The sequence below is a fragment of the Trematomus bernacchii genome, unplaced genomic scaffold (assembly GCF_902827165.1).
Source record: "Trematomus bernacchii unplaced genomic scaffold, fTreBer1.1, whole genome shotgun sequence".
Taxonomy (NCBI): domain Eukaryota; kingdom Metazoa; phylum Chordata; class Actinopteri; order Perciformes; family Nototheniidae; genus Trematomus; species Trematomus bernacchii.
The window spans coordinates 2,297,308-2,323,222 of NW_022987797.1; the positions used below are offsets into that span (position 1 = coordinate 2,297,308).

Below are 25,915 nucleotides of genomic sequence, written 5' to 3' on the forward strand. Positions count from 1 at the left end.
TAAAAATAAACCTCATCAGCGTAACCTGGTTGTGAAAGTGTGTGGAGGAATCAAGGATGTTTCCTCATGTCTTTTAATGAAAACCATTGGGATGGCAATGCAAATTATTGATACCAACTATATTATTGTTTGCCAACTTTGTGGAGGGAGTGTATCAAAAAACAGACAAACACCAGCTCACCCTAGGGAGAAGATAGTTTGTGACCTTGTACACACTGCCTGGAGGTCGTAGAACAACACACAAATAAACACACACACACTTCCACACCCTCAAGCTAGGTGTCAGGTTTATTCATCACCACACACATTCATCTTGTTCCAATTCCTTTTTGTAAGAGAAAACACATACAAACACACTTACCCAGTTATCTGTATCCCTTAACATATACAACAACACACATTATGTACATATTTCACACAGTAAGCCTTCCACACACATTTAAAGAGGCTCTATTATACTTGTTACAATTTCCAAAGCCCATTATTTATACTCAATACAAATTTATTTTTTAATAAAAAAACATGAGAGATACACAGATACAAGGGGCCCTATTGTATCTTTCCCCATTCCTGTAGTGTGTTATAGAGGTTTGTGTGCATGTAAATGGTCTTCACAAATCCCAAAGTTTCAGCCAAGGGTGGGGACATTTCTAAGTGGTTGACCAATCACAACAGAGCCGGCCAGCTAACCAATCAGAGCAGACTGGGCTCTGGTTTCAGACAGAGGGTGAAAAGAGGTGCTGCAGCACAGGCAGTATGAGACAAATAAAGAGCTTTTTGAACATTAAAGCATGGAGACATGTCACAGTAGAGACACTACATACAAATATCAACCTGAAAATTAGGTCCTCTGATTTATATTCTAACCCATTATTTTTCAACCAGCGAGAGAAACAGAGACAAAGGGAGAGGGAGCAACGGAGAGCGGGAAAAAAATAATATTTTTTTAAAGCAAAACAAACAGAGAAGATAAGAACAAATGGAAAACGAAACATGTATTTGCAAAGTTTATCTGATATCACTGAAACAATTCCTCTGTCACTCCGCCGCCTCGCTCTCTCTCTGTCTCAACGTCTTCCTGATAACAGTCACAATCCAATCTTCACAAATTCAATTAACTTTATCCGCCTCCTTAGCTCATTAGTCTGAGAACCTCGCTCGCGGAAACAATAGTCTAAACACAACATTCACACCGGCCCTCAGGTAATGGCAAGTCTCATTTGAATGCATTTAACACAGTGTTTGCATATTTGACCCGCTGCTCTCTGAATGCATCACACTGCATTTGAGTGATTGTTTGCAGTTTCTTTTGCATAAAGAGGTGAGCAGGTTGAACTGTTGAAAATAATGAAAACAGGTTATTTTGAATACTATCGACGATTACTGCAAATGTAGTATGTAGTAACACAATAGGATTATGCATTTTTTCTGTATTTATTGATGCAGATCATCCTAATAAGCATTTGTGTTAAAGGTGGGGTAGGTAATTTTGGAGAAACCAGCTTGAGTGTGCTAGAATTAGAAAATACACAACCGGAGAAAATCTGCCACTTCCTCACAGAGCCCCTCCTCCAACACACACGAACACGCACATGACCAATGAGGGCACGAGATAAGTTTGTGCACAGATGGAAGGCTGACAGGCAGGTAGGCCATCCAGTTATTTTAGCCGGGCCGGCTAAAATGATTGGTCGTGCTTTTTACAGTACTACGGCTTCCACAGATGACATTTTTTTATGGATTTTTTGTCAAAGCACTTAAGATATTCATTGCTATCGGGATGTTAAGAGCATTCCATGGAATATAACAAAAAGTGTATCTCGAGCCGGTTTCTCAAACTTACCTACCCCACCTTTAAGTTTGTTTTGTGTCTGCATGGGAGTGCACGGCTAAAAAATCTGTCTTTGCAGGTCAACAACCTCTCCTATGTAACATAGACTGTACTTAATGGTAGTTGACCTCAACTTTGGGTAAATAGAATATATTTAGAATATAAATAGAGTCCATTTTAAGTGAAGCATCATCTAAACATACTGTTAAAAGGGCCCTATTACACTCCAAAACACTGTAAGCGATTTGCTTAGGGGCGGGACATTTCCGACAAATCTCCAAGCGGTTTACCGATCACAACCAACCAATCAAGAGCAGACTGGTTTTTGTGCATGTAAATGGTCAGCAAAGGCAAAAATACCTGTGAGTTTCTCTCCCACACACTCCCCCCTGCCTGAAACGTCTCCATTGGAATCCTTTGTTTGATTCCGTAACATAGTTACATCACTTGAGTTTTTAATGGCAGAGCATAACAGAGCCAAACAGCTATCCAATCAGAGCAGACTGAGCTCTGGTTTCAGACAGAGGGTGAAAAGAGGTGCTGCAGCACAGGCAGTATGAGAAAAATAAAGAGCTTTTTGAACATTAAAGCATGGAGAAGTAGAGGGCTGTAGTCCCAGTAGAGGACCAAAATACAATTATGAACATTGTTCAGCAAATTATTTTGATTTAAGGCAACTGTCAAATGTAACCTTTACTATGGTACATACTTTAATGTGGTGCCCTCATGTAATTTCGAGCCTATATGCCTACATTCAACCTGAGTAGAGTTCGAACCAACCATACAAATAGTTATTAACAATTGAAAACATCTCTGTTGGTGAGCATAGCCTCATCAATTTAGTTGGACAGTGGCAACTACAGTCAGTGTATAAAACATCTACAAAACTGTTTTATAAGCAGTTAGCATTAGCCTTAGGATTTTGTGGAAAAAATATGCAATTGTAAAAGCGGATACATGTGTGTGTGTTTGTGTAGCCCGTGTGTGTCAAGAGGAGAACATGAAAAGAGGCCATTGAGTCAAATGTTATCAGCATCTCCAGCTGGGCTGTAATAGCCTACATAAACATGATGACTGGGTGGGAATACGTGTGTGTGCGGGGGTTCTGTCACGTAAAGTGTCACTGGGTAACGAGCAGCCATATTGTTTTAGAGTCTCTCGTCATTTAGAGCCTATTTGCATTTGATTTTATTGGTTGCCGTTCCGCTTTTAGCCTCTAGAATCATATGATGTGGTATAAATCTCTTTCGAACTCATTCTATCCTATTGAATGTCATCATTCAACTCTGTAATGTCCCTCCTATCTCCAAATAAAATCCCTGACACACCAGGCGGACCTGAAGAAATAGAACAAAGGCTGATTTATGAAAGCTTTGCACTTAAACACACCACAAAGACAATAGCCAGCAAACTGTTGCATGTGAATTATTCACATGCTAGCATACCATTTCCATTCATTTCCATTTGCAAGTCTAATGTAGTCTCAATATAGAAAACTGTCTTTAGAAAGTAACTTGAGCATAATAAAGTGGCCTGTGTTACAGCGACTCACTATTAAATATCTTATTGAAAAATGTTAAGTTAAAATAGATAATATTACAAAGTCATAAATGTATATAAAGGAAATGTATATTATTTGGCCATTAGACATACCCAACACAAGAAATATATATATGTAAAGCATTAAAAACATTCCTTCAATCAAACTTCAATCAAACTAAACACACATTAACAAGAACCTACATAATCACAATAAAAAACATTTTATAATAAGTCATAAACATACCAAGAAAGAACATTCTAATTGACGCCTGTCCACTAGAGAATCTAAGTGAACACTGTGCTGCACGATGTGGTGAACCTATTTGGAGAGGCCTTTGGTTGAAAGGAGCAACGAGGGGAAGTTGAGGGATTCAGATCAAAGCACGGCTCCAGACTGAAACACTGGGAACTGACTGGAAGGCTTCACATTCTTCTGAAGATAGTCGCTAAGAATTAGACCAGAGGAAGAGGTTTGCACAACCTGCTTTCATCTGTCTCTCCTCTCATATCCACCCTCTGGTGTGTATGTGCACGCTACTTATCCTAATATTGTATCATGACAGCTGACCTTTAGCTCTGGATCCTCAATGTGTAGCTCCATCCCTTATCACTGCAAAGCATTGATCATCATGCTGTTCTTTCACCACAGCCATCAAAGCACAATACCAGTCTTGTGCTTTAAACGGTGCAATTGCTGCTTGACCCCCCCTCTCCTCTGGTGTCAAGACACAGACGGCTAGAGAGATAGTGTGCTGCAGGAATGAGTTAGCATTTAACCACTTTCGCTGCCCTCGTCTTGAATGGTTATAAAACGCGTTTTTGCTAAGATGCCTAAAATAAGGTCTGTGGTTAACACAAGAGATTTTAAGTTGAGTTTACGACATAAGAAATGTCAGTAAATACACCATTTTAAACCAAAACTAAGGCCTCAGGATGACTTTAAGACGTGAACATGGTCATTTTTGTTTTGTAACATTAAATAAAATAATAAAAATATTTTATAAAAAAAAAAAAAAAAATTCCCGATCCCCGATTTTTTTCTCCCGATTCCGATCTTTTGAAAATCCCGTGATCGGCTCCGATCCCCGATCACGTGATCGGATCGGGACATCTCTAGTGAAAATAATTCCGACTTTTTGGAAATGTAAGATATGTGGTTTAAGAATACCCAGAAAATCATTATATCATTAGAATTAATGATGACTTCTCTGAAAATGCAGCTTATTGAATAGGAATGTAACAGTAACTGATACAAAAGGTTTGCACACATAGCAGACATTAATAGGGTGTAGCCAAAAAAGAGCTGCATTTACATAATACAAACACACACACACACAAACACACACTTTAAACCAGCCTCACTCTAACCCCTCCACAGGGAGCCATGCATGACGGTGGCATTAACTTTGAACAGAAAATTAGCCTCAGCCAACCAATTAAGCAGCTCTTAAATCTCCTTAGTGAGTACATAGTGTGTGTATGTGTGTGTGAGACGGAGAGAGACCAAGAGCACATGACGGTGTGTGTCTGTGTGGGACAGTCAAAAAAGAGAAGGTGTGTTTTTGTGTGTGTTAGTGTAGAGCAAAGGTTAATAGGACCTCAAGAGGGCCTTGTTACCTTCTCAGAGCTGTCTCCTCCTCTTGTCACACACACACACACACACACACACACACACACACACACACACACACACACACACACACACACACACACACACACACACACACACACACACACACACACACACACACACACACACACACACACACACACACACACACACACACACACACACACACACACACACACACAGGGGCTCAGTGCCAAAGCCGGTGGTCTATTGTAAGCGTGTAGTTCCTTACTGTCCAGGCTTACAATTTCACTAATACTCTTTAATACCTAACATTCACCTCTGAGCACACTTCCTCTCTATCTCCATCTTATATTTACTGCTCTCCCTTTTGTTCTTTTTTTCAGTTATCTACTTCTGCAGTTTTCCATACAGTTGCTCACTCTCCTTCATTAGAGTAACACCAAACATGACAGAGCACTTACTGCACACTACTGAGCCCCTGTCATATAATTGCATGTTGAGGTATTTCTACCAGATAATCATCACAGTTTAAACCTGTGATGAAAGACACTTTTTGAAGACACAAACCATTTGGATAGGTTTATTAAAAGATCATGGTTTGGCATATGAAACCAGAGCCCATTCTGCTCTGATTGGTTAGCTGGCCGGCTCTGTTGTGATTGGTCAACTGCTTTAAGATGTCCTGCCCCTTAGCCTATCACGTACAATGTGTTGGAGAGTTAGCCAATAGAAGCACAAGTGTTACGTAGTGATGTCACCATGTTCTGGAAGTAAACAAAGGAGTCCAATGGAGACGTTTCAGGGAGGGGGGGGGGGAGTGTGTGGAAGAGAAACTCCCTCTGGAGGGAACACATATTTGAGCCTTTGCAGACCATTTACATGCACACAAACCTATATAACACTACAGGAAAGGGAAAATCCCAAAAAGCAGAATAGGGCCTCTTTAGAATATGTTAATTCCCCTCAACTTTTAGGTTAGGAAGGATATTTGTTTTTAGACTTTTAATTTCACAAGGGACACACAAATCCAGTACCTAGTCCTGCAGTCATACATCCCGACATCCAAGTATTTTGGTCGCCTCCTTGTTAACCTTTCTAAAAAAATATGGATACTAATATTTTCATTCAATTTTTATATCTGTGTAATTTGACATTGTATTTTAACTACTGATGTTTTTATAAATTAATTCTTGTAAATCTTTTTTTAATTCTTGGATGGAGCAACTGTCACTAAACACACAGTTTCCCCCAGGATAAATAAAGTATTCATAATTCTCTCCCTCTATTTCCCTGGGAATATCCTTCATCTCCTGCTCCGTTTACTTCTTCTTATACTCTACCTCTCTATGTCAGTCTTTTCTTCCTCCCCATCACTTTTTCTCATTCTCTCCTTTAATCTTTCTCATTTTACATCTTGGGGTGTCACTCCCTCTTTCATTGCTCATCCCTCTCCATGTATCCATAAAGCTGTCTGTCTAATCAGCCTCCTTTCGTCTTTCTCTTGTTATCTCCTTCCTGTTTAATCTTTAGAATGGCAGAGGACATTTATAATGGCATGGTTAATATGTGAGGTGAAATTCTGACTCAGTCGACACACTTGGCTGGCGGCTGCTGGTGTTGTGATTCTTTTAGTTTTGTTGCTCTTTTGTCAGTCATGCTATTCTGGGCTGCAGACTGACAGGCTGACAGAATAAGACTATGGCTCTCAGATAGATGCAGCCTCTGTTGCTCTGCAGAAGTGAAACAGCAAGTTATGGAAGTCTCTCACAACTTTCTTCACAGACTTTATATAATTGTTGAGAGTTACACACGAGTGCTTATCAAAAGTGGACAAGAGTGGAGAGCGGATTAACTAAGCAATGTTTCCATCCTCCTGCTTTTTAAGTCCAATTACTATTTGCATAAAAATATTAAAAAAGGGTAAGGGTAAATCTGGTGAAAAAGCATGGCTGAAGTGGAAGGTTGGTCTATCAACAGAGAGAAGAGGATATAATAGCTGTTTATATGCTTTAATGTTAAAAAAGTGCCTTTTTTCATACTGCCTCCGTATGAGTCCCTGGCCGTTTCTCAATGTCGAGTAAACCTGCTGCAGAGCCACTATTTCAAGTATACATCGAGTGGCGCCGAAGGACTGTTTAAATGCATGTTAAATGCCCAGCAACCGGCGCCACTCGATGACGTAGTATACTTGAAATAGTGGCTCTGCAGCAGGTATACTCGACATTGAGAAACGGCCCCTGTGTCTGAGCCCAGTCTGCTCTGATTGGTTAGCTGGCCGGCTCTGTTGTGATTGGTCAACTGCCCCTTATCAAATCATGTACAATGTGTTTCAAAACTTTGCTGACCTAACCTAAACTCCTCCCTTCTTGTGCCAGATGTAATGCCTGATCTGAATAAAATAGGCCAGGATTAGTGTACAGTTAGTGGAAGGTGTGGGTGTACATTTACAATCCCAAGCACCAATCTGTTGACGGCTGACTGCAGTTAATTGGGACCCGAATCTGGTCTTTATAGTGATAAGACCATTTCAAACTGCACTTATGCAGCTGAAATTGTTGGTGCACCTGTTTCATGTGGGTCCTTGCATGTTTAGAGTGTTTTAATGGACCATTATCCCACCGGATACAACAGTGGAGGACTTAAAGTATGTTCATAAAAAGACATGATTCAGAAACTCAGGGGGAGCCATCAACAAAGTCTCATCCAGCATCTGTTCTGCAGTTCTCTGCGACACTGCAGTCAATTCTCTCTCAAAGGTGTCGAGAGGGGTGAAAAAATGATTTTGTTTAGCAAATCAACACTTTTGTCACCTGCATGACAATTGATTCTAAAAGGGGCCCAATTCTGCTTTTTGAGGTTTTTCATTTCCTGTCGTGTGTTACTGTTTGTAGGTTTTTGTGCATGTAAATGGTCTGCAAAGACTAAGATCCATTGGAATTCTTTGTTTACTTCCGTAACATAGTGACATCACTATGTAACACTTGTGCTTCTATTCTACACATAGTAAGTCCTTTTTAAGCTGTAAAGGGTATGAATACACATTTGTTTTTGTGTTAATATAACTATTTCTGAATGGCATTAAGGGATTTCCCTAAAAAAATGTATATTCCAACTACTTCAGTGAGCTATAAGAAACAAAGAGGCTGACTATTTCTTATTCATTCCCCACCCTCCCTCAAATGTAATGTCAATGAAATAATTACTGTTTTTGTGCAAAGATCCTTTACAACCATCTCTATTGCCTACATTAAAAGACACAGCTTGCAGAACATATACAACTGCCTGTTCCTTTTTCCTATTGAATGTGCAGGAACAACAACAACATATAATATACATCAGATTTTTCAGTAATACATTCAACTGTATTTGAGCACAAAGTAGTCCCACTGTGAATGTATAGTACCTCTGTCTGTTCTCCCGTCCGGTGGAAAGACTTCACTGCTGCACAGCTTTCATCTAAAAATATGCCTGACAGTCTCAGTGTTATTTACAGTCGAAAGGCCTTTTGCTCTTTAGCGTTCCGTTTTGTCAAAGTTGATGTGAATTTATTTATAGTGTGTTTAGCAGCAAACAGGCTCCTCATGAAATGCTTTACAGAGAACAAAGGACAGAGACACAGATTGAATATAGTTCATCGCTCTGTCTGCGGATCTCTCAGCTGCTTTCCATGCCTTTATTCAGACATGCATTGCTGGTTAATATAGCTGCAAAAGTAATGGCTTTCAGGCATTCTAACACAAATCTCTATTAAACTTAATATACTGGCTCTGTTCAAACAAGACTTTGATTGGGAGAGGTGTCAGATAGCAGAAGGGAATGAAAAAGAAAACATCGAGGAAGAATTCTCTGCATATAACATCTATAATAAAAAGAAAGCATAGGCCATAATTAAGGAACATCTTACTATGGATCCACTAAAAAATGTCCCATCAATTTGCTCACTTCTTAGATATATATGATATATTAAGTGTAACACAACAGAATCATATATTGTTGTATTTTTTGACATGCTGCATGTGAATACTTTTGGTGAATATTAAAACAGTTAGAAATGTCTCTTTCTCTTTCTTTACTTGTGTTTGTTTTGTGTATGTGTCTGTTTTTCCTCTTAGGTTTTAAGTAAGGATATCTTACTCCATACTCCACAAAGCAAAATATAGCAAAATAGAAGCTTTATCTGGCATGAGGAATCTCTTTAAAAAAGATATACAAGCTCATTCACATGCATGTCTTATTAAACTGAATGTCATTGTGCATAAGTTACAACAAGTCCTCCAACTCATACGACCAAATAGGTCGATTGTTCAAGTGATTATTACGACCTATAATCACGTTTTAAAGTTTTCGACCTCTAGTGCTCCCGTTGACTGCAAACGCTCCGGAGGGTCGTTTATTCACAAATAACCCTCTCTGGAAAATCCTAAATTGTAGAATAGTTTGGCCATTAAAATGCTTTTTGATTCGATTTCTGGCGAGAAGTGTATATTGTACTTTTAGAATCCACGTCCAGTGGATGTGTAGGATCTATAGTTTGATAGATATTATGAAGATGATTTGAGGTTTCGTCAGGAGAACGTGTATATGCGGCAGCTTCCATCTAAAGTTGGCGTCAACCCTCACGGGGTGAAAACAGTATTTCCGGTCTCGAAGTTTTCATAATAAAACCGTATTCCACCCACTGTCAAATGATTTTACAGTGATATCTGCCGTACTCATCCACTAAAAAACATCAGTTTATCCTTGTTAATTACACAACATTCATTGGTTTAAATTGTGTACACTGCTTTTGTGTTTTTCCCATAGGTTTTTCCCTTTCGATTCTGAGAGACACATTTCTTTTTTCAGAGGTTTTGATAGGCTAAAACATCGAACTACCTATAATCCTCAGCTATCGTTGAAGCTCGGTGATTGGATGTTTTAGCCGCAATGCACGCAATGCACATTGGGATATGGTGTTTATGCGATATGAAATCCGAAAACATATTCTACTGATCATAATTCCATTGTTGAGGTATACTAAAATAGATTTATATTGTGCAATTTTCCAAACTCACATTGGTTTCTCATACAGCATCTCTGTAAAGTATGTGTATTCACTCTCTGTCCTAAACGGCTTGTTGGAGCTCCTGCCCCCCCCCTCCCTGTGAGCCCAGTGTGCTCTGATTGGTTGCGACGTTGAGAGGCTCGTTGCTGCTCGCAGCTGCTGAGCTGCTGCGAGGAGCGGACAGGCTTCCGGGTCGGCGATACAGCGAGAACAAGCGAAACTCATCCTGAGCACACACAAACACTCACAGCCGAAGTAAAAACAATAAGTGTGGCTTGATATTGAGTAAGAAAAAGGTTTATAATGCTGTGAGCATGGGTCTGCGGAGAGCATTTCTCCGCGATCCCAACGTAGTAGCCCGAAAAACGTTTACCCATTTAAACAGTCGTGGTAGATACCTTGTTTGTTTTAAACATCATAAATACACAAACAACAATGAATACTTACAGGTTGTGTACCCAAATCTCCCGCTGGTCCAAACAAAGTAGGAACAGCATCGTTCTTCAGTGTTCTTAAACTGTACACCCCAGCATGTGCACTCCGCTCTGCATCGGCCAAACGGCTCGCTGCACCAGCACTGCGAGGGGGACCCAAATTCCCATCAGCAAAAACATGTCGGTTTGCTATCTTGGCTCCAAAATGGTGGAATGAGCTCCCCATTGAAATCAGGACAGCAGAAAGCTTACACATCTTCCAGCACAGACTGAAAACTCATCTCTTTCGACTCCACTTCGAGCGATAGAAGCACTAACAAAGAATTGCTAACAAAGCACTTATATACTAATACTAATAAAGGACTGGCTTATCTAAAGCCAGTTGAGTAGCACTTGAAATGTTTTAGCTCTATGAAACCTGATGTACTTATATGATTCTGTTTTCTTCAAGTTTGTATCTTGTTGGTCGAATGCACTTATTGTAAGTCGCTTTGGATAAAAGCGTCAGCTAAATGCAATGTAATGTAATGTAATAACCGGAAAAGCATGACATGGGACCTTTAACATCTAATATATTGCATAGTTTATTTTGGCACTTGACAATCACCTTCCCTCAGTGGCGAGCCGTGAGCTTTATACCTAGGCCCTCTGACCCCCACCCCTTCCCTCGAAAAAAAGAAAAAAAAAGAGTTACGTCACAGCGTATACTTCAGCGGAATATCAAAACAACGGCCCAGGGTGCAAAACGCATCAACGACAGCGACCCTCTACCACACAAAACAACACCTGTGAACCCAATTTGTGTTCTTTGACATTGAAAATGATATTACATTGTGTTTGTTACTTTCGTTGCCGTTGTATGTCTTAAGTGTAATTTGGCATGCTTTTATTTTGAAGGCGAGTTCACGCTGTTGACAGGAAGTTGTTGTTGCTATGGAAACAAGAAAAGTTTCACAGCGGGCGGAACTTGTCATAAAGTCCGCGATAATAAAACCCACCCATTTAGAGGGAAGATATGATTGGTCAATTGTACTGTCATTTGACATTACTCTCTCGTTCAGTTACTATAGCGGGCCCTCTGTGAATCGCAGAGAGGGCCAGACGAGCTTCTTTCATGTAACCCTTCACATTCAAACAGAGACTGAACAGGCAGATTCGAAGGATTTATTTCTTTGGAAATGTTATTTTAAATACAATTAAATTAAGTTTTTTTTCGGTAAAACTAATGAAAAATATAACAAAAATAATATTTAAAAAATATATATTTAAAAAAGAAAAATATTTTTTAAATATTTTTAAATATTATTTTTTAGAATATCTTAGGCCCTCACAGAGGGTCTAGAGGGCCCTGACGGCTCGCCACTGCCTTCCCTGAATTTGACTCAGGTGTAACTAAAATCTGATTTAAGGATTGTTTATATTTCACATCATTAATCAGAATCTGCAAAGTAACTAAAATAAATGTAGTGGAGTAAAAATACCAGGTTAACCTCTGAATTGTAGTGGAGTAGAACACAGTAGTACATGCTGCTGTAACAAAAACATTTCCCAACTTGGGATCAATAAAGTATATCTTATCTTATCTTATCTTATCTTATCTTATCTTAAGATGATTGATGGCTACTGCCATATTTGCAAAATGTGCCTCTGAACCTTGATAAGTGCATGTTTCAGGCTTATCAATGAGCAACAGGAGGGGTCACAGACATAAGCTGTTAAATAAAGCTCTTCTGACCTTAGCTGTCATGTGGGTATATTAATGCTGCCCATTATGGACACAAGCGATTTTCACCCATTTATGAATTATATGTTTTAAATTTGATAACACCAATGTGTTTCGTATCCCCTAAACCTCCAGGGGTGTACACAGTTTAATACTGGCAACTTCTAATTATGGGAAATACGAAAACATCTTTTAAAACTACAATTCCCAGTAGAGACGTTCCATAGCCAGCATGTGTAGTTCTGGGGGGGGGGGGGGGGCTGGGCTGGACCCGTTCGAGTCCAGTTTTGGATAGTCTGCCGTGGTTTCATTCCATTTCAAAGAGCTCGGCGTAACCTTGGCGCACTGCCACTCCACTAATCACGGGGTTTGTCAAGCAAAGTGGATGTTGTAGTCCCAAACGATAGCTGAGGATTATGGGTAGTGTAGTGTCTTCGGAAACTCTGTAGTGTCTAAACTCCGAAAAAACTATTTGTTTCTCCGAATCGAAGGTTAAAAACACAAAAGCATTGTACACAATTTAAACCAATCAATGTTGTGTAATTAACAAGGATAAACTGATGTTTTTTAGTGGATGAGTAATGCAGATATCACTGTGTAATCATTTGACAGTGAGGGGAATACTTCCGGTTTTATTATGAAAACTTCGAGACCGGAAATACTGTTTTCACCCCGTGAGGGTTGACGCCAACTTTACATGGACGCTGCGGAAAGACGTAGTATATACACGTTCTCCTGGCGAGACCTCAAATCATATTCGTAATATCTATCAAACTATAGATCCTACACATCCACTGAACGTAGATTCTAAAAGTACAATATACACTTCTCCCTAGAAATCTAATCAAAAAGCATTTTAATGGCCAAACTATTCCACAATTTAGGATTTTCCAGAGAGGGTTATTTGTGAATAAACGACCCTCCGGAGCGTTTGCTATCAACGGGAGCATGTTGTTTCTTACACGACCACTAGAGGTGCTACACTTTAAAACGTGACTATGGGTCGTAATAAGCTGCTGAACAATCAACCTATTTGGTCATTTTTTGTAGGAGGACAGGCTGATAAGTTAACACAATTACTGCTGATTACACATTTACAACAGAGGAAGACTTGCAGTCAATCTCTTTCTATTCTTGAGGTCATGTGACAGAAATGCTGCGATGTTACAGAAACCCAAATCGGTATTCTGCTAGAAAAGGTCACTCAGGCACTTATTCAACATGAGGATGACATGTAAAATCGCAAGGGCTGAAATGAAAAAGGCTTTTTCTCTCTCTGTCTCCAGCCCCCAGCGCCCCCCCCTCTTAAACTTATCCTCCTCCTCAACAATCAACAATCTTTATTCCTCCTCCTCACCTTCGCCCACTCATTCTCCCATCATTTGTCATTTCTGACCTTTATCCTCCAAGACCAATCGCTCTCACTCCCTTGCTCTCTCCCCCCCCCCCCCCCCAAACACCTCATCCTGCTTCACCACTCACTCCCTCCCTCTTTTCCTCTCAATCTCCCCCACTTATTTATCTCCTTCCATCACCCCTCCTATCTCTCCTCTTCCTGTGAGTGACAGGTGAAGCAGCCGCTGCCATGCTCCCCAGCCTGGAAATGTTTTCTGTCTATCTGTCCGTCCGCCTGTCTGTCACTCAGTGGTGGAAAGTAACTACAGTAAGTACATTCACTCAAGTACTGTACTTCAGAACACATTTGACGTACTTGTACTTAGTATTTTCATTTTATACTACTTTATACTTCTACTCTACTACATTTTGAAAGAAAATTCTGTACTTTTTACTCCAGTATATTTAGTTTGCAGATTTATTTACGAGTTACTTTCTACATTCAGATATGGACACACAATACTTGGAAAAACTTTTAAAATATGGTTATTTGGTATAGATTAAAGTAACCATCCAACATTACATTTAAGTATTAAAAACATTTGTGAGTTTACAGAAAATGATTTGGCTGCAATTTTTGTGTTGAGAAATATTTCAAATTTACCGCTTCTTCTTTTACTTTAAAATATTCGAAATATTGAAATATTTCTTTCCTTTTTTCTCAAATTGTTTTACTCTGAATACTTTATAAATTCCTAATCGTACTTAAATACTTATACTTAAGTAACATTCTCAAGGCAGTACAGTATCTTTACAGTGTGGTAATAATACTTTTACTAAAGTAAAGGATCTGAATAATTGTTCTACCACTGCTGACACTTAACCAGGAAGCATTTCCTGTCGCTGGCAATGACAGAGGCAATGATCTGTTAATCAGTATTCAATCACCGCTTTCACACATACTGTACACTCACACTAAAGGCACATGAGCACATGCACAATAAGTGTTTTCCATCTCAGTTCATGCACTGCTAAACAGTCATTTTGAGTGACTGACAGATTGATGAAATAATGAAATTACATGTGTTTGGATTGACGGGCAGATGGAGAGGTGAACTTGCTGAAGTGAGTGAAATGGTGGTATGAATAAGTGGGTGGATGTTAAGAGAGAATAATCGGAATAAGCGATAGGAATTAGCGATCAGAAGGCCGCCTGATGGATAAAGTGCTTTAAAAAATCACACACGTCAACAAGGGATAAAGAGAGATTTTAAAAAGAGCGAACTTTAAAGAAAAGGCAATCAGAAGCGAGATTACGTTGTGTACACTTGGCAGTGTTTTTGTCAAGTGAGTGCATTTGTGTGTGTGTGTGTGTGTGTGTGTATACAGATGAGAGTCAAGTCAATAAACAACTAGAAGGAGATTTGGCTCCATCAAGGGAAGATGTGGGTTTCCTTGCTGTGTGTGTGTGTGTGTGTGTGTGTGTGTGTGTGTGTGTGTGTGTGTGTGTGTGTGTGTGTGTGTGTGTGTGTGTGTGTGTGTGTGTGTGTGTGTGTGTGTGTGTGTGTGTGTGTGTGTGCGTGTGTGTGTGTGTGTGTGTGTGTGTGTGTGTGTGTGTGTGTGTGTGTTGGCTTCCACATATATTTTTCTCTCTGTGTGTATGAGTGTAAAAAAGCTGAGAGGCGAGATTCTACTGCCAGGCAAATATTATGATGTTTGCTCTTCGTCTTCTCTGTCTGCTGAGCTCTCTTCATCTTGGTTCCATCCAAACCTTACTTTCATAATTAATTCCTTCCCTCCCAACTTTATATTCCCTTTTAATTGCTTTTCTTCTGTCTCTCTTTCTGTAGTGTTCTGCAATTGTCAACTCATGGCAACACCACTTTTATGATTGATGAAGCGTTAACACCAGAAGTAAAAAGCTACAACTAGCATGTCACCACCGCTATGCTAAAGCTGCGCTAATGTCCGGTGTGATGACGTTCAGGAGTTCATTTAGTCACTTGTTAGCAACTGCAGTTCTTATGACACATAGAAGCTTTGGATATTCACAAGTGGGGCATTTACTGGCGTATTGTATGTGGTGAAACAACACTTACAAATCTCTTCAGTTTCTCTGGCCCACAGACCTCTTTTCAGGCATCTTACCAAAAACACATTCAAAAAACCATTGGCTTCAAAACGAGGGAACTGGAAGTGGTCAAATGCTAACTCATTTCCTGGTTGTAGGACTCATTTCTCTGCCACTCTATAGAGGCTTGAAGGAAAGCCAGGGGCTCACTCAATGCACTACGTTTTCTAATCTGACTGATTGTCTTTCTTGCTCTATAGGACTTTTAATGGTAATGTCCTTTCATTTCCACTGCGCAGTTAAGAATACTGAAAGATCTGAATTGTAATAAACTCCAATTACCCTTAAATGGATTACAATGGCCCGTCTATTCTGTTAGAGATTCATTTGAAATGGTTGAGTTTTAGACGAGTCGAGAGTGCCTACATCTGTGATTCTCCTGGGTAAGACTTCCCACACAGTCTGACATAAATCAAATGTAGCCACAGTGAGAATAAAGTGAATGATGCTCAGATATCATCTAATATCTTCTCATTCCCTTCTCTTTCAGCTTAACTCCATAAATCTGTTTATTGCCTTCCCCTATCTACCCACACTTATTTGTCTCATTTCCTTCTGTATTTCTCCATCTACCATCCATCCATCCTCTCAATCACCCCCACCCCAACCTCTCATCTTCCTCCCCCTTTCTCTCCTCCCAAGCTTGTTGATTCAGCCGACTAAGCAGCCTCTCAGTATCACTCGCCTAACATCTTCTATTAAATATGGATTAATTACTTCCAAACCTTGTAAAGCTTCGTTAAGACCTCTTGCATTAATCAGCAGTTATTTTAATTAGAGGAAGGGAAGTTTTTTATGTGCCATGCCGTGTATGTTTTACACCTCCGACATGCTAATCAGCTCAATCACCACTAGATTGGTCTCAGAGTTTGCGTTGCAATTTGAGAATGTTATTTAACCTTTATCCAACCAGAGAAGGTTGACTGAGCATGTGCCCTCTTATTCAGCGGTGCCTTGCCAAATGACTCAAATTGGAGTTCTTAAAAAGGATTATTGACTCCACACCAGCAGCCCACCTTAAAACTCCCTATTAGCTCCGACTCTGAACCTTCAAGCTTCTATTCACATGCATTCGTCTCATTTAAAGCTAACTTTATCCACACAATTGTGTCTAAGTTCTTAAAATATGACCCGTCCTCTCCGTTCTCAGGAGGCAGTGAGAAAAAGTCCTACCAAGAAGATAAGTGCTTTAGTCATTTAACAAATGACCAAAAAGGACACAAGTTTTAGCTCTATAATTGAAAGAGCCCTTCAGCAGTTCCAGTAATATGAATAGTTCCTGTTTAAGGAGGAAGTAGTTTGATTTTGTTATAGGGCCAAAATCAACAAAGATAGGAGGACAGGGGCAATGAATGAGTCAACAAACATTATTATAACCATGAAAATGAAAGTGCGGTTACTCTCGTAAAGCAGTATTGAGCACAATACAAGATAATGAACCCTAACCAAGTTGTTTTGGTCCCCAAATTAAACTTCAACCATAGAGAAATAAGCAGCAATGAGAAAAAAAAACATGTTGCGATACTAAAGTGTCAGATCAGAAAGGTGTGGTCCTGGAAGGCATGGTTCAACACGGACATTTGATAAAGGGGCCCTTTATGCAAATGTTCAGGTTCATATTTTGTATTTTGTGTTCCTCTGTGACACGTTTACATGCTTTTATGTTCGAAAAGGAAGATTCGAGGAAGAACCTTTAGAGTTTTTGGAAAATAACTTACAAGCAGTTCTTCTGTGACAACTACATGTTGACAGATTTTAAGACAGACCTCAAATACTCAAACCTCCTGATTAAATTATATTACAATTACCAACATTTAAATTCAACCTTTTTGATAGAACATATCTAGCCCTTTTCAACCATCACAACCCCTCTCGTGCAACTTCTGAGAGAAAGTGATCCAAATGTGTTCATGTTTAAGCAATTCCACATGATGTTAGTGCATTACAACATGTGAGATGAACATCTGCACCCTCCCGCCTCGAGGCTGAAGTTAGCACAGGATAAAAACAGAAACATTTTCCACTTCATTTATGCCTGCTAGCATTCAACTGCTGAAGTCTTTCTGGGATGCCAGTATGCCCTCCCCAGGCTGATGCAGTGTGACGGCTGTATACTTTACGGGCTGCTTTAACATTTTCCCTGTCTCATTTATGTCATGAACAAATGAACTGTAATGAATGGTTTAGCCTGTTATAATGAAGGCATCAGTGTCCACCAGGCATATCTTTTATTAAGGCTGTGCCAAGCAGATGCCTGGGAAACATTTAGTCAAGTTTCTGCTGCTATGATATGACATATTTACCACTGATGTGTACTATTCATTCAAGTTGGAAACACGTGTCTTTAATAGAGAGGATCAAAGTCTGCTATTTTGTTGGTCTCTGCTGAAAAAAGGAAATCTGAACCAACACTTTAATTAAAAAAGTGAAAGCCGTATTTTTTTATTTGATTTGAGTTTATCGTCTGTATTCTGGGTTTGTTTTTTTGATAAAAAGCACAAGTCTTCACCAAATATCCTTAGAGCATTTAACGAGAAACGATCTGTAATTAGAGATGTCCCGATCCGATCACGTGATCGGGGATCGGAGCCGATCACGTGATTTTCAAAAGATCGGAATCGGGAGAAAAAAATCGGGGATCGGGATTTTTTTTTTTAAATTTTTTTATAAAAATATTTTTATTATTTTATTTAATGTTACAAAACAAAAATGACCATGTTCACGTCTTAAAGTCATCCTGAGGCCTTAGTTTTGGTTTAAAATTACACAACATCATGTATGTGTTGCTTCTTTTGGGCTTGTTTTCATAGACCTGGTTGCTTATTTCTCTCAAATATGGCAACAGAGTGGGCAGGGTGCAGTGTCTAATAGTAGCAGTAAGCTAACAAGAGGCTACGTTCAGCTGGTGCCTCGGGAGTCGGGACAGAGAAAATGTCAGGAGTTTGGAAGTATTATAAAATTGAAAGCGAAGGCAGTGTAACAGCCAGATGCAATGTTTGCAAGGCGGAGGTTCTCCGCGTGGTGGAAAGAACAGAGCTACGTTCAACACGACCAATCTAATACAAACACCAACAACAACACGACGAGTACACAGCGGCCATTCAGGTAACGGCACTGAAACAACCGACACTTTCAGAGACTTTTAAAAGGAAAGAGAAACTGCCCCAGAACAGTGAAAAGGCCAAAAAAATAACAGCCAAGATAGCTGAATTCATCGCGTTGGATGACCAGCCGTTATATGTTACCTTTTTTTTCTCTTAATGCATTGCATAAAGATCGGATCGGGAAAAATCGGTATCGGCAGATTTTCAAAATCAAATGATCGGAATCGGATCGGGAGCAAAAAAAGGTGATCGGGACATCCCTATCTGTAATGGATTAACGCTTATGCTTCTGTAATGCCTACAGATGTACATGTGTTTGCACTGGGTTGTGTGTGAGCTGTGGCTCTAATGCACCGAGATGGTTTGCCCTCAGGGCCACTAAACATCCTTTTCTCTTGCCTTTTGATTAGCGTTTCAAAGCTGTGTTACTGTCTGCTGCCCAACGTCTCTCATTCTGTGTTTAACTGTCACATATCCCCACAGCAGATATTGTTACTCTGACATTATACTCCATCACTGGAGAACTGTGTGTTGTTTGCCTCCTGTAGGGAAATAACTGTGTTGCTTTCAGGCAATAACTTAGGTAACTGACCAATAGCTTTTAGATAAATAGAGTTCCAATCGGTCCAAAGTATACAAAGGGAGAAATATAGTTTGTTGTGTTTGAGTTAAAACTGTAAACTTTGTAATGTTTTTTTTCTTTCTCTTTGGCAAGCAAACGCCATTTGTCTTCTGAACTTATCAAGCAATTATTTTGAAATCTATTTTAAATTAACTTATCTGACATGTGGGTTGAGAGCCCATTCACATTGTACTCTTTTCAATTAGAGAACTGTCATATCATCCTTTAAAACAACATCTCTGACCAAAACAAGTGTAATTCATTCAACTTGCAAAGCAAATTTGGGTGTCAGGAAACGTGAGGCGAAAGAGGGGAACGACATCAACTTTGCCGAAACTCTTGCAGTTTAGTTTTGATCATATTGTTTATCATTAACATATATCTGCAAAGTAACTAAAGGTACTACATGAATGTAGTTGAGTAAAAGAAAGATATTTACCTCTGACATGTAGTGGAGCAGAAATACAAAGTAGCATACCATGGAAATACTTAAGTAAAGTAACTCAAAATTGTACTTAAGTACAGTACTTGAATACATGTACTTAGTTAACACCACTTCCTATCTTATCTATTCCAGGTTTCCAAAACCATCTTGGGAGGGTTTTGCAAATCGAAGCTTACCATTTAGACACAACAACTCCATCCCTCTGATTTGGACCTTGGACGGGTTTGACGGGGGGGGATTTGAAAGCTGTTTGACCACATGATTAGCACTTCTGCTCGCTGGGGCCTTTTGACAACTTGCCCGCTAAGAGACAACAAAATTAGCTTGGAGGGCCATTTTGGCTAGATGGTGCTAGCATGTTCAGACCGTTAATTTGATCCTGGCTAGCTCGCAAAAAGGTGGCTTGCCAACTACTTGTGCGAGTAGTCCGTGAATACATTAATGTGTGACTCTTTCTGGAGAACCAGGCACTAACGCTGCCCCTCATACACTCTTGCGCAAACACACACTCTTTTTTTCTCTCTAAATGCATATCATTGACTGCGGAAAGTGGTCGCTCTCTTTTTTCCAGCGCTGGTACGCACTTTAGCATTCATTCAATGCAGGACACACACACACACACACACACACACACACACACACACACACACACACACACACACACACACACAACACACACACACACACACACACACACACACACACACACACACACACACACACACACACACACACACACACACACACACACACACACACACACACACACACACACACACACACACACACACACACACACACACACACACACACACACACACACACACACACAGGACGCCCCGGCACTCAGCATGCCCTGCTATTAGGCTGTCAGTTAGTTAGGCCAATAGAATAAGTGCCCTGGATTAGGCCGACACATACACAGGCACACACACACAGGGAGGGACGATGGACAGCATACTAAACAGAGCGGGGCATGAGGTGACAGACATCCTGTCATAATGCTCTCCCGCACTCGAACACACACACACACACACACACACACAGAGTAGAGGAAACAATTATAGCCACTCAGACAGTCGATAACAGCGAGACATAATCAATTTAGTGTCCATTTTCTTCTCCTCATGACCTCCCGTCATCCGTCGTCTTTGTCATTTCCTCCAACATCTCGTCCTTTGCTCTCCCTTTCGCTTTTCTGACTTTCTCCTCCCTCCTCGGCTGACAGGAGTGATGAACGAGGCAACAGCGACGGGACTCTGTCCTTTACCACAGTCTCGTCCTTTTCACCTCCTCTCGCCTTCAAGCCTTCACTCCTTCCTTCTCCTTCATCTTTTCTCCTCTTAGCATTTCTCCTTCTTGTTCTAGGCTTTCCTTTATCCTTGTGTCCCATCTCTTTCTTCGCAAGGCCTTTCTTTTGTGCACTTATTCCCTCCATTCCTGGCTCTCTTCTCTTGCACTCTTCCTATATATACTCTGGTCTATATGAATGCACCTGCCCATTGCCTGAACAAGTTAGATGCCGCCTATCACAGCGCACTGAGATTTGTTACAAATTGTAAAGCACTTACACATCACTGTACCCTGTATACCAAGGCAGGTCTGCCTTCACTTACTGTACGGAGGCTCAGTCATTGGTACACGTTTATTTATAAAGCTTTGTTGGGTAAACTGCCGTATTATATCTGCTCTCTGATAACACAGAGAGTTGCAAGCAGCTATTGTCTGAGATCGCATGATGTAGTATTGTTACATGTGCCAAGAGCAAGGACTGTCTTAGGTAAGACAGCTTTTATGTGCGCAGCGCCACTTGCTTGGAACAATCTACAGCTAAAATTGAAACTGAGCAATTTTATTCCTCTGAATGTTTTTAAAGCAAGTGTAAATGAAATGCTCATTGAAACTATGGGTATTTGTAAATGTTGATAAGTATGTAAATGTAGCTTGTAAATATGTTGTATGATATCCTCTATTGTTTTATGTTGTTTTATGTTTCATGTGGAACCTAATTGCTGCAGGTCTCCCTTGAAAAAGAGATCTTTGATCTCAAGGGACAATCTGGATAAATAAAGGTTTGAAATTAAATGATATGTCCTTTCTCCTTGCTTATGGGACCATTTATTTGCCTGTTCTCTGAAATCAATTTCTCTTTTCTTTACTTATACTACTTTTGCTTTACATATGCTCTTTCCATTCTGTCCTCATCTCCTTTGCTCGATCTCTCCCTATCCCCTTCCAGCTCCCTGCACATATCCTCTGTTCTCCTCTTTTTTCTGCTCTCAAGTCCTTTTTTTGTCACCTGACTGGCTTTCTCTCACTTTTCCTCTGGAACTCAGTTTGTTTCCTCCATCACATCACACTCCCGTTTTCCTTTCCTTCCTCATTGCCTGTTTTCCTCTTTTCTCTGCAAGAAATAGTGTATTCCTCACTTCAACGTTACTTCCCCAACCTTCCACTCTCCTCTGCTGGTATGATACCCTCTCCCTCTGTGTCATATGAAGCATGGCACACACACACCCCACATAATCACATAAAGGGCTCCATAATTGGGGAATTGAAGGCTGTTGATTCGATCAAAGCCAAAGACTTCTCCTTGTCTCTCCAACATGTCATCGCACTGGGCAAACGTGTCAAGGAGAGACGGAGAGAAAGTCAAACATGGTCACTATCTTCCTTTTTGTACTCTTTCTCCCATCTGTCCTCACAGCCAAATAAATCTGATTAAGTGGAATATAAATTGTAAATTGGTTTCCCTGAAAGCACACACACACCTCAGTGCCCTAGTCGTCACCTCCAGATCCGACCGGATGTTCAACAATTAGCGGTCGCTGGAGCTCGAAGGCGATCAGTAGCACAGCTGCACCCAACACACACACACACACACACACACACACACACACACACACACACACACACACACACACACACACACACACACACACACTCTCAAGATGAAAAAGACAGCCTTGGGTAACACATGCCTTTGCTTTTCTGAATATCACGAATGGAGCTTTTTTTAAAGGGAATGTTCACTCAAATTAAAAAATAAGTCCCCCTACCAATAAGGAAATTCAAGTACTTTGTCAACGCTTTTCCTTAAGGACCCAAATTATAATTTGTTCAAGAATCACCTATCACCTGGACTTGTTTGATTGACACCTTTATTGTTATTGCAAAGAGCATGGCAGGCTGTTCTTCATATGAGGCTTGGGGAGTAACAGATTACATCATGTAATCAGAAAACAAAGAAAAGGTAACCGTATTTCCTTACATTACCATAAAAAAGTCCTAAAATCAGATTGCTGTTATAGTTCATAAAATTGGGGATTATTAGCGGGATCAGATGTTGTCTCTTTTCTGTAAGCTGTTCTGTGGCTTTAAGTGTGAATCTTTATGCATACTGCCTGATTTTATGGTTTTCACTTTTTTTGGTTAATTTGTTCTTTTTTTAAACCGATATGTTCATAAAATAGTGTGTGTGAGTTTAACTGTGTGTATTAACCTAAAGCCTTTTTTCTGTCAGCTTAGATTTAATTTCTGCTTTTTTAAACTGCAGTGTGGCCTCATGTGTTTCATTGTGGGTATAGGCTACTGCCTGAATATGCTTAATAAAAGGCAGGTTTTCCTATCAAATATAAAATAAACTGTGTCAAGAAATAATATATAAATGTACTGATCATTGCATGCATGATTTTTTAAATCATTTTATAATCAAAGATATTGGTGCTTTTTGTTAGCTTAGGTAAACTTTCTCTGTGTAAGGATTTTTTTGAAATTTTCTTACAAATATATATGTTTTAAAAAGGTAATAGGGTCCAAATCAGACATTTCAAGAAGTGATGGGGACATGTCTGCAGCGTGCAGCGTAAACGACACCAATGACTCTACACAAGTAATATTCTCATCCAACTCAATTTCACGGTTAAAGAAAATACACATGTTGGTGGAAGATGGGACATAAATTAATTATAAAAGTAATAAAACTATCCGCCTCTGCTGGTATCTGGCCACACAGATGCAGCTTTACATCAGTGGGAGCAACGTGCTCTGATAATTGAGCTGTTTGGCAGTAAAGCACACAGAGAGGGTGTTTGGGAGGGAGATTACAACTTCCATGTCCGTCAGGCTGACAGACAGGCAGGGGGAGAGCATCTTTTTCATCACGGGCTTTCACTCTATTATCATTTAACTGCTTCACATACATTTTCTAAAAACAAAACCGAGCAGCTGGAATTGGAATAAGAAGAAAGAGTATTTAAAAAATCACTCCGTCCGCTCTGTCTGTGTGTGGACACATCTGGTGGGACAATATCGCCCCCTAACGGCGCAGGAGCGAACAAGGAATCATCCCTCTGCTCTTTTCTCGGTTTCTCTCAAACAGACACACGCTTTCTGCATTGTTATTGCAAAGAGCATGGCAGGCTGTTCTTCATATGAGGCTTGGGGAGTAACAGATTACATAATGTAATCAGAAAACAAAGAAAAGGTAACCGTATTTCCTTACATTACCATAAAAAAAGTCCTAAAATCTTTCACACACAGGAAAACATTCCCAATTTAATAAACGTGCAAATATTGATACTGTGATTGTCTAAACATCGCTGCACACATGACAGAAAAACTCCAAGACTGATTTATATACCACTCTAAAGTGACAATAATTGTTATTTCTACTTAAACTGACAATAACCTCATGAATTGTATCCTCAACAGGACGCAATGCAATATTTAGTATTAAACTGCAGAGAAGATTGCCTCTTTCAATTCATGATGGTTTTAAACAGAGTTTCCTCTCCTGCACTTCTGTTTATATTAATGAATATCCCTTGTTAAACAGACAAATAATGTGTTTTAAGGATTGATTTCGACCTCCACGCACATATTTGGCAAAAATGAACACTATTTGACACTAGTTATTTCAGCATAAAGCGATTTGCATAGCGGATTCCTTCGCTGAACCGTTACGCACGGAGAGAAGGACGGCTGCTCCGCGGCGCTACAGCCGGGAGCCGGAGAGAGACAGAGAGAGGGAGACAGAGAGAGAGACAGAGAGACAGAGAGGCAGGACTCAGTGTTTGGAGCCAGTCTTCCCTTCAGAGTAGCCTCTTTTTGCAGCCTTACAAGTCATGAATACCAAGCAGAAGGTGCCGAGAGCGCGCAGATACAGCCTACTGCTGCAAGTGGGAACATCTCTGATTTAAAGAGAATAGACTGAGGGAGATCTGGTGCTTTACGGAGTTATAGCACAGGACGCACCGACATACTGTTTTAATTCTCGGATCATGCAAACGTCAAGTTACAATACACACAAAGTGCCTTTATTCAGGTTTTACACTATTTCTGTGGCGGTCATTATATGTTCCAACTTATAAATAAGCGATTTCATCATCGCCTCAATGTGTTTTTGTTAAGGGATGGATATGTTTGAGAACACTTGAAATGAGAGCAGCTGCACCACGGCGCGTGGCTCTTTGCATCCACGCTTCAGTTTCCGATCACTGACAATCATATCAACCACTGATTTGATCCAAGCCTGGGAGAACTCTGCCAAACCCGCGAACTCTCCAAACATCTCCGGCGCGTAACAAGTGCCAGAGGAGAGCCGGCTCCTGACTGCCGAGCAGCGATGTTTCTGCGGACTGTGTGAAGCTTCAACTCCGGGAAATAACACTGAGCGGCTCGGATATATCATTCAGCATTGTGCGTAATTGTTTTTTTGAAATGCGGAGTGTGAATTATATCTCAGATCAGTTGTAAAAGTTGGATTAAAAGCCAATAGATGCAGGGGGGAACTTACTTATAGGAGTTGTACGGTACAATGATCCTTGTGCATGTGCACTGTAGCACGCGACAAAATAATACTTTGATCGGAACAAGGACAAAAAGAGGGACTGTTCAGACTGTTTGCAGCGTTGCGCTCATGGAGCCAAAACGCACCGAACTGCTTCTAAACACAGCAAGTTCACAGCGAAATGTAACCATACATAAAAACCACCCAAGTTACGAATGAACCCTCAACAGCAAACAGTCCACGCGCACCGGACGCTTCATGGAGCAAAAACCTCGTGAAGTGCCAAAACGTCACCCATGCGCGCACATCAGATCTGAGC

General features: G+C 40.2%; 1 protein-coding gene across 1 annotated transcript in view; it reads right to left on the reverse strand.

The window, feature by feature from the left end:
- ptprt (protein tyrosine phosphatase receptor type T) overlaps positions 1-25,915 on the reverse strand; it is a 350,127-nt gene that overhangs the window by 323,461 nt on the left and 751 nt on the right. The gene's annotated exons all lie outside the window — the stretch shown is intronic.